Source organism: Scaptodrosophila lebanonensis, unplaced genomic scaffold (genome assembly GCF_003285725.1).
Source record: "Scaptodrosophila lebanonensis strain 11010-0011.00,11010-0021.00 unplaced genomic scaffold, SlebRS2 tig00000337-arrow-arrow-pilon, whole genome shotgun sequence".
In the NCBI taxonomy this organism is placed as follows: Eukaryota; Metazoa; Arthropoda; class Insecta; order Diptera; family Drosophilidae; genus Scaptodrosophila; species Scaptodrosophila lebanonensis.
The window spans coordinates 37,501-47,561 of record NW_022060653.1 but is presented as its reverse complement, the minus strand read 5'-3'; the positions used below and the strand labels follow the sequence as shown (position 1 = coordinate 47,561).

General features: G+C 32.3%; 2 non-coding genes across 2 annotated transcripts in view; both read left to right on the top strand.

Moving 5' to 3' along the window:
• Positions 1-11: 11 nt before the first annotated feature.
• LOC115630146 lies at positions 12-4,029 on the top strand. The gene has a single exon (XR_003996017.1). It is a non-coding gene; the product is annotated as a large subunit ribosomal RNA (ribosomal RNA).
• Positions 4,030-9,870: 5,841 nt separating this feature from the next.
• Positions 9,871-10,061, top strand: part of LOC115630143 — a 2,001-nt gene continuing 1,810 nt past the window's right edge. The window contains exon 1 of the ribosomal RNA XR_003996014.1: positions 9,871-10,061. This exon is cut by the window's right edge and continues 1,810 nt beyond it. This is a non-coding gene — a ribosomal RNA (small subunit ribosomal RNA).

Sequence of the window (10,061 nt, the reverse complement as noted above, 5' to 3'; positions counted from 1 at the left end):
ATATATTTATACAACCTCAACTCATAGGGGACTACCCCCTGAATTTAAGAGCATATTAATTAGGGGAGGAAAAGAAACTAACAAGGATGTTCTTAGTAGCGGCGAGCGAAAAGAAAACAGTTCAGCACTAAGTCACTTTGTCTATATGGCAAATGTGAGATGCAGTGTATGGAACATCTATATGCTAGTATGAGAAATTAACGATTTAAGTCCTTCTTAAATGAGGCCATTTACCCATAGAGGGTGCCAGGGCCCGTATAACGTTAGATGATTACTAGATGATGATTTCCAAAGAGTCGTGGTGGCGTGATAGTGCAGCACTAAGTGGGGTGGTAAAACTCCATCGAAAACTATATAACCATGAGACCGATAGTAAACAAGTACCGTGAGGGAAAGTTGAAAAGAGACTCTGAATAGAGAGTTAATAGTACGTGAAACTGCTTAGAGGTTAGCCCGATGAACCTGAATATCCATTATGGGAAATTCATCATTATAATTATAATATTTAATAAATATTATTAATAATAGTGTGCATTTTCCCATATAAGGACATTGTAATCTATTAGCATATACAAAAATTTATCATAAAATATGGCTTATAGTTTTATTCAAATTATTATGGCTTGCCCATTGATAACATAGAATAAATGTCATTAAATTTGATAAAGTGCTGATAGATTGATATGAAATACAGTGTGTTAATTTTTCGAAATTATATAATGAGATTTATATCTATGATATTTATATTTATTATAAGGCACTTGTATGATTAACAATGCGAAGATTCAGGATACCTTCGGGACCCGTCTTGAAACACGGACCAAGGAGTCTAACATATATGCAAGTCATTGGGGATTTATTTTATAAACCTAATGGCGTAATTAACTTGACTACCAATACAAATGGGATTAGTTTTTAAATTATTTTATATAGTTTATTAATTCAATCCCGGGGCGCTCTATATAGTTATGTATAATAATATTTATATTATTTATACCTCTAACTGGAAACGTACCTTGAGCATATATGCTGTGACCCGAAAGATGGTGAACTATACTTGATCAGGTTGAAGTCAGGGGAAACCCTGATGGAAGACCGAAACAGTTCTGACGTGCAAATCGATTGTCAGAATTGAGTATAGGGGCGAAAGACCAATCGAACCATCTAGTAGCTGGTTCCTTCCGAAGTTTCCCTCAGGATAGCTGGTGCATTTATATATTGCATAAAATAATCTTATCTGGTAAAGCGAATGATTAGAGGCCTTAGGGTCGAAACGATCTTAACCTATTCTCAAACTTTAAATGGGTAAGAACCTTAACTTTCTTGAAATGAAGTTTAAGGTTATGATATAATGTGCCCAGTGGGCCACTTTTGGTAAGCAGAACTGGCGCTGTGGGATGAACCAAACGTAATGTTACGGTGCCCAAATTAACAACTCATGCAGATACCATGAAAGGGCGTTGGTTGCTTAAAACAGCAGGACGGTGGACATGGAAGTCGTAATCCGCTAAGGAGTGTGTAACAACTCACCTGCCGAAGCAACTAGCCCTTAAAATGGATGGCGCTTAAGTTGTATACCTATACATTACCGCTAAAGTAAATGATTCATATTTATATAAAAATATAAATTTTGAAACTTTAGTGAGTAGGAAGGTACAATGGTGTGCGTAGAAGTGTTTGGCGTAAGCCTGCATGGAGCCGCCATTGGTACAGATCTTGGTGGTAGTAGCAAATAATCGAATGAGACCTTGGAGGACTGAAGTGGAGAAGGGTTTCGTGTGAACAGTGGTTGATCACGAGTTAGTCGGTCCTAAGTTCAAGGCGAAAGCCGAAAATTTTCAAGTAAAAATATATATATATATACACAACATACATATTATTATTGATACACTTGAATAATTTTGAACGAAAGGGAATACGGTTCCAATTCCGTAACCTGTTGAGTATCCGTTTGTTATTAAATATGGGCCTTGTGCTCATCCTGGCAACAGGAACGACCATAAAGAAGCCGTCGAGAGATATCGGAAGAGTTTTCTTTTCTGTTTTATAGCCGTACTACCATGGAAGTCTTTCGCAGAGAGATATGGTAGATGGGCTAGAAGAGCATGACATATACTGTTGTGTCGATATTTTCTCCTCGGACCTTGAAAATTTATGGTGGGGACACGCAAACTTCTCAACAGGCCGTACCAATATCCGCAGCTGGTCTCCAAGGTGAAGAGTCTCTAGTCGATGGAATAATGTAGGTAAGGGAAGTCGGCAAATTAGATCCGTAACTTCGGGATAAGGATTGGCTCTGAAGATTGAGATAATCGGGCTTGATTGGGAAACAATAACATGGTTTATGTTCTCGTTCTGGGTAAATAGAATTTCGATTATTTTTAATGATCGTCATTTGTTCCCCGGATTGTTAGTTACGTAGCCAATTGTGGAACTTTCTTGCTAAAATTTTTAAGAATACTAATCTGGAGGGGTTAAACCTTTCAGTTTTAGCTCTTTTAAATTATAACGATTATCAATTAACAATCAATTCAGAACTGGCACGGACTTGGGGAATCCGACTGTCTAATTAAAACAAAGCATTGTGATGGCCCTAGCGGGTGTTGACACAATGTGATTTCTGCCCAGTGCTCTGAATGTCAACGTGAAGAAATTCAAGTAAGCGCGGGTCAACGGCGGGAGTAACTATGACTCTCTTAAGGTAGCCAAATGCCTCGTCATCTAATTAGTGACGCGCATGAATGGATTAACGAGATTCCTACTGTCCCTATCTACTATCTAGCGAAACCACAGCCAAGGGAACGGGCTTGGAATAATTAGCGGGGAAAGAAGACCCTTTTGAGCTTGACTCTAATCTGGCAGTGTAAGGAGACATAAGAGGTGTAGAATAAGTGGGAGATATTAGATTTCGGTTTAGTATCGCCAATGAAATACCACTACTCTTATTGTTTCCTTACTTACTTGATTAAATGGAACGTGTATCATTTCCTAGCCATTATACGGATATATTTTTATATATCTTATGGTATTGGGTTTTGATGCAAGCTTCTTGATCAAAGTATCATGAGTTTGTTATATAATTGCAAACAAATTCTAATAATGAGAGGATGCGCATTTATGTGTATTTTCAATTTATGAATTTGGTATAACTCCAATTACTCCGGTATGATCCAATTCAAGGACATTGCCAGGTAGGGAGTTTGACTGGGGCGGTACATCTCTCAAATAATAACGGAGGTGTCCCAAGGCCAGCTCAGTGCGGACAGAAACCACACATAGAGCAAAAGGGCAAAAGCTGACTTGATCTCGGTGTCCAGTACACACAGGGACAGCAAAAGCTCGGCCTATCGATCCTTTTGGTTTAAAGAGTTTTTAACAAGAGGTGTCAGAAAAGTTACCATAGGGATAACTGGCTTGTGGCGGCCAAGCGTTCATAGCGACGTCGCTTTTTGATCCTTCGATGTCGGCTCTTCCTATCATTGTGAAGCAAAATTCACCAAGCGTTGGATTGTTCACCCATGCAAGGGAACGTGAGCTGGGTTTAGACCGTCGTGAGACAGGTTAGTTTTACCCTACTAATGACAAAAACGTTGTTGCGACAGCATTCCTGCGTAGTACGAGAGGAACCGCAGGTACGGACCTATGGCACAATACTTGTTCGAGCGAACAGTGGTATGACGCTACGTCCGTTGGATTATGCCTGAACGCCTCTAAGGTCGTATCCGTGCTGGACTGCAATGATAAAAATGGGGCAATTTGCATTGTATGGCTTCTAAATCATTAAAAGTTTATATGCATTTATAAACGACAATGAATATGTGATGCCAATGTTATGAGTAACATAGTTAACTTTGGAGGATCTTCGATCACCTGGTGCCAATGCTAGTTACTTATTAAAACATTATTTAATACAATGACAAAGCCTAGAATCAATTGTAAACGACTTTTGTAACGGGCAAGGTGTTGTAAGTGGTTGAGCAGCTGCCATACTGCGATCCACTGAAGCTTATCCTTTGCTTGATGATTCGACGATATATATAATATGTTTATATATAAAAATATACGACTTCGCAATGGTTTTGTACATTGTGCATGTAGTATATATAATAATATATAATATATATATATATAGAGTCAATCGAGAATCATCAATAATGGTAGCCGGTGTTTCACTCACTGTTGGTGGTGGTGTGTGTATTCATTAAGGCCTGCCATTATTATTAATTATTATTATTTTTTTTTTATATATATTTAACCTATATATATTATAACCACCCACCTATATACTACAAAATATTATACATAATGGTGTCCCTATGTATAAAATTAATATATACTTGTCTCTTTGAGCATGCGAAAAGTCTTAAGTATATAATAACTCTATGTATATCACTTTGGAATGTGTACATAGAGTATCAGAAATGTTATAAACAAGAACGCGCATGCCAATTACTATATTCTAGTATAGTATTGGCTCGTGTAAATATATAATATATACAAGTCAATATATACTTGCCCCTTGGAGCATATGCGAAAAGTCTTAAGTATATATGTATCACTATGAAATGTGTACATAAGTATATCAGAAATGTTACAAACAAGCACACCCGCACGCCAATTTTACTATATTATAGTATTGGCATGTGTAAATATATACTTGCCCTTGACTTGAGCATATGCGAAAAGTCTTAAGTATATAATAACTCTATGTATCACTATGGAATGTGTACATAGTATATCAGAAATGTTACAAACAAGCACACCCGCACGCCAATTTTACTATATTATAGTATTGGCATGTGTAAATATATACTTGCCCTTGACTTGAGCTTATGCGAAAAGTCTTAAATATATAATAACTCTATGTATCACTATGGAATGTGTACATAGTATATCAGAAATGTTACAAACAAGCACACCCGCACGCCAATTTTACTATATTATAGTATTGGCATGCATAAATATATACTTGCCCTTGACTTGAGCATATGCGAAAAGTCTTAAGTATATAATAACTCTATGTATCACTATGAAATGTGTACATAGTAGTATATCAGAAATGTTACAAACAAGCACACCCGCACGCCAATTTTACTATATTATAGTATTGGCATGTGTAAATATATACTTGCCCTTGACTTGAGCATATGCGAAAAGTCTTAAGTATATAATAACTCTATGTATCACTATGGAATGTGTACATAGTATATCAGAAATGTTACAAACAAGCACACCCGCACGCCAATTTTACTATATTATAGTATTGGCATGCGTAAATATATACTTGCCCTTGACTTGAGCATATGCGAAAAGTCTTAAGTATATAATAACTCTATGTATCACTTTGGAATGTGTACATAGTATATCAGAAATGTTACAAACAAGCACACCCGCACGCCAATTTTACTATATTATAGTATTGGCATGTGTAAATATATATAAATGTACATACAAAGTATGCATTTATTAAGGAATACAAATGTTTCTTAAATGTATCACATGGTATTATAATAAATATAGTGTGTTTATTCATTATAAACACACTATATATGAAGTAACCCATGTGTTAAAATAAATATAGTGTGTTTATTAATAATAAACACACTATATATGAAGTAACCCATGCATTAAAATACAGTGTGTTTATTCCAAATAAACACACTATAAACGTATTTAACCTATAGAGGTAAATGTCATTTTAGTCATATATTTTATATAAAATGCTACCGCATAAAGAAATAGTGGCACAAAACACCTATAGAGTCAGTGGTGTTCTCGCACCATGAAGAAAAATTTTCCTTCATAATATATACAAGTGTTTGTTCAAGCAACAGACACCATGTATATATAGGTGTTTTGTGCCACTACTTCTTTATGCTGTAGCATTTTATATGAAATGTATTACTAAAATAACATGCATTTGTATAGTTAAAATAAATATAGTGTGTTTATTCAAAATAAACACACTACATATGAAGTAGCTCATGCATTAAAATAAATATAGTGTGTTTATTCATAATAAACACACTATATATGAAATAACCTATGCATTAAAATATAGTGTGTTTATTCATTATAAACACACTATATATGAAGATACCCATGTGTTAAAATAAATATAGTGTGTTTATTCCAAATAAACACACTATAAATGTATTTATGTTTGGTTTGGAGGTGCATAAATACATGTTGAATTTAGTGGTACATTTTGAAAAAATGCTACCGCAGATAGAAGTAGTGGCACAAAACATACTTGTGGAGTGTGCTTCTGCACGAAGAAGTAAAATTACTTTTTCATATAAATTAATGTAGTGGCGGCATTAATAGTGCAGATGCATTTAGTATAGAATATATATGGGTTTTACTATAGTCTGGTTGAATTTAAAGTAAGCCTATATATAAAAATGGTGTCCCAAGGTATTAAAATAAATATAGTGTGTTTATTCATAATAAACACACTATAAATGTATTTATGTTTGGAGGTGCATAAAATACATATAATATATATGGGTTTTACTAAAGTCTGGTGGAATTTAAAGTAAGCCCATATATACAAATGGTGTCCCAAGGTATTAAAATAAATATAGTGTGTTTATTCGTAATAAACACACTATAAATGTATTTATGTTTGGTTATGGAGGTGCATAAATACATGTTGAATTTAGTGGTACATTTTGAAAAAATGCTACTGCAGATAGAAGTAGTGGCACAAAACATACTTGTGGAGTGTGCTTCTGCACGAAGAAGTAAAATTACTTTTTCATATAAATTAATGTAGTGGCGGCATTAATAGTGCAGATGCATTTAGTATAGAATATATATGGGTTTTACTATAGTCTGGTTGAATTTAAAGTAAGCCCATATATAAAAATGGTGTCCCAAGGTATTAAAATAAATATAGTGTGTTTATTCATAATAAACACACTATAAATGTATTTATGTTTGGAGGTGCATAAAATACATATAATATATATGGGTTTTACTAAAGTCTGGTGGAATTTAAAGTAAGCCCATATATACAAATGGTGTCCCAAGGTATTAAAATAAATATAGTGTGTTTATTCGTAATAAACACACTATAAATGTATTTATGTTTGGTTATGGAGGTGCATAAATACATGTTGAATTTAGTGGTACATTTTGAAAAAATGCTACTGCAGATAGAAGTAGTGGCACAAAACATACTTGTGGAGTGTGCTTCTGCACGAAGAAGTAAAATTACTTTTTCATATAAATTAATGTAGTGGCGGCATTAATAGTGCAGATGCATTTAGTATAGAATATATATGGGTTTTACTATAGTCTGGTTGAATTTAAAGTAAGCCCATATATAAAAATGGTGTCCCAAGGTATTAAAATAAATATAGTGTGTTTATTCATAATAAACACACTATAAATGTATTTATGTTTGGAGGTGCATAAAATACATATAATATATATGGGTTTTACTAAAGTCTGGTGGAATTTAAAGTAAGCCCATATATACAAATGGTGTCCCAAGGTATTAAAATAAATATAGTGTGTTTATTCGTAATAAACACACTATAAATGTATTTATGTTTGGTTATGGAGGTGCATAAATACATGTTGAATTTAGTGGTACATTTTGAAAAAATGCTACTGCAGATAGAAGTAGTGGCACAAAACTACTTCATGGAGTTAGCATCAGCACGAAGTAAAATTACTTCATATAATATTTAATGAACTGGGGCATCATTAAAATAATAGTGCTTATAGAGATGCGGTTGACGAATTATAATATGGCAGCAACATATAAATAAATAGACACATCAGTATAATAATATATAGTGGAGAAGCTTGATTCTATTATAGTAAATATTTTTTTATTATAATAGAAGGCTTGATAATTTAGTGGTATATTTTGAAAAAAAGTTGTCACATAAAGAAGTAGTGGCACAAAACTACTTCATGGAGTTAGCATCAGCACGAAGTAAAATTACTTCATATAATATTTAATGAACTGGGGCATCATTAAAATAATAGTGCTTATAGAGATGCGGTTGACGAATTATAATATGGCAGCAACACATAAATAAATAGACACATCAGTATAATAATATATAGTGGAGAAGCTTGATTCTATTATAGTAAATATTTTTTTTATTATAATAGAAGGCTTGATAATTTAGTGGTATATTTTGAAAAAAAGGTGTCACATAAAGAAATAGTGGCACAAAACTACTTCATATGGCAAAGAGAAATCAATGATTTCAAATAAATCCTGTATATTCGTAGCGTAATATACATAAAGATAGTTGTAATATTTTACTTCTATCGTTAATTTTTACTATGTATATGGTTCTTTCGTATCGACAGTTTGTTCCTTTTTATGGTTCATTACGACTGGTCGTTAGAATCCCTCTATACAGAAAAAGATATTTGGGAGTAGGAAAAACCAAACAAGTCCGACCTGGTTGCCCCTATATCGTTAATTAGTCTGGTGTGATACATTAAGAACTATGTTCTTAATGAGTTTTTGATATACTATAGGTGTATAAAAATTATACACAATTAATATAGTGTACAAAGACAGAAACACAGTACACATGTATTTATACATGTGTAAAATTTTATATATAGTTATTGGGGAGGCTATTATATAAAATGAAAAATTAATAGTTATAACTTGTTATGACTTATTAATAAAAAAAAAGTATTTGCGCTATATAAAATAGCGTTAAATAACAAAATGAACAAACAAACAAAAAGACACATTATTTGTGTATATATTTTTAATATGTACGCAAAAAATAGTGTGTTATATGTGTTGTATGTATATTTCTCCTACCCTAGCTCATCGCGAGTGAAGATGGGTAGAGTTATATATAATAACACACACACATAATATATGAAATTATAAATTTCATATTCAAAATGAATTAATTTATTTAATTCATACTAAATAAATGTTACAAGCACACAAATATTTTCAGAAAGTGAAAATATAAAAATATTTTTGAACGAAATGTTACATATTATTATAGATTAGTCTATAAAAATAAATGTTCATTATATATCCTACATTAATAATATTAATGCTTTATAAAAATATGTTACTACACACATAAAATACATGTTACCAAACATCAAAGGCATATTATTAAAAATGAATAATATATATATATATCCAAGAAAAATAATAATGCTTATGAATTTACTTAAAATGGGGATAACCAACACATACAAGTAAAACATATAAAATATATGTTACTTGAAATAAAAAGCATAAAAATATTATGCTTAAATATATATAAAATAACACAAATATATAAGCGAAGTGTTATTAAAAAAGCGTTGGTAATAAAAAGCATATTATAATAAAATGGAATAATATATAAACATTCAAACAAAAATAATATTATGCCAAAATATATATGGAGACCAAACACCCGATACACATATGTTTATTGAAATGAAAAAGCATTATATAATATTATTAAATATAAAAATGACGAATATGAATGCCGTATAAGAAGATGGCCATATACGTTAAGGATAGAACTTATTTGGACAAAAAAAAATCTATATGTATATTATATTTTTATTCAAAAATATATTATTAAATTGCCAATTTTATAAAAAAAAATGTTGCCACACAATACATACAAAAGAAGTATATATTATATTGATAATGCAAAATATTTCCGCCCATACAAAAGCAAATGAAGAAAAACACACACTACTATATGTACAAATAAATCCGCCCGTCGCCGCCCTGGCAAAAAGCATTATTATGCAAAAATGTACACAGTACACAAAAAGTATATATAATATATATACAAGATTTTGTTCCGCCCAAACAAACAAAAGCTTAAAAAGCAAAACACAAATTATATATAAAATAACATTATTCTGGTTGATCCTGCCAGTAGTTATATGCTTGTCTCAAAGATTAAGCCATGCATGTCTAAGTACACACGAATTAACAGTGAAACCGCAAAAGGCTCATTATATCAGTTATGGTTCCTTTGATCGTTAACAGTTACTTGGATAACTGTGGTAATTCTAGAGCTAATACATGCAATTAAAACACGGACCTT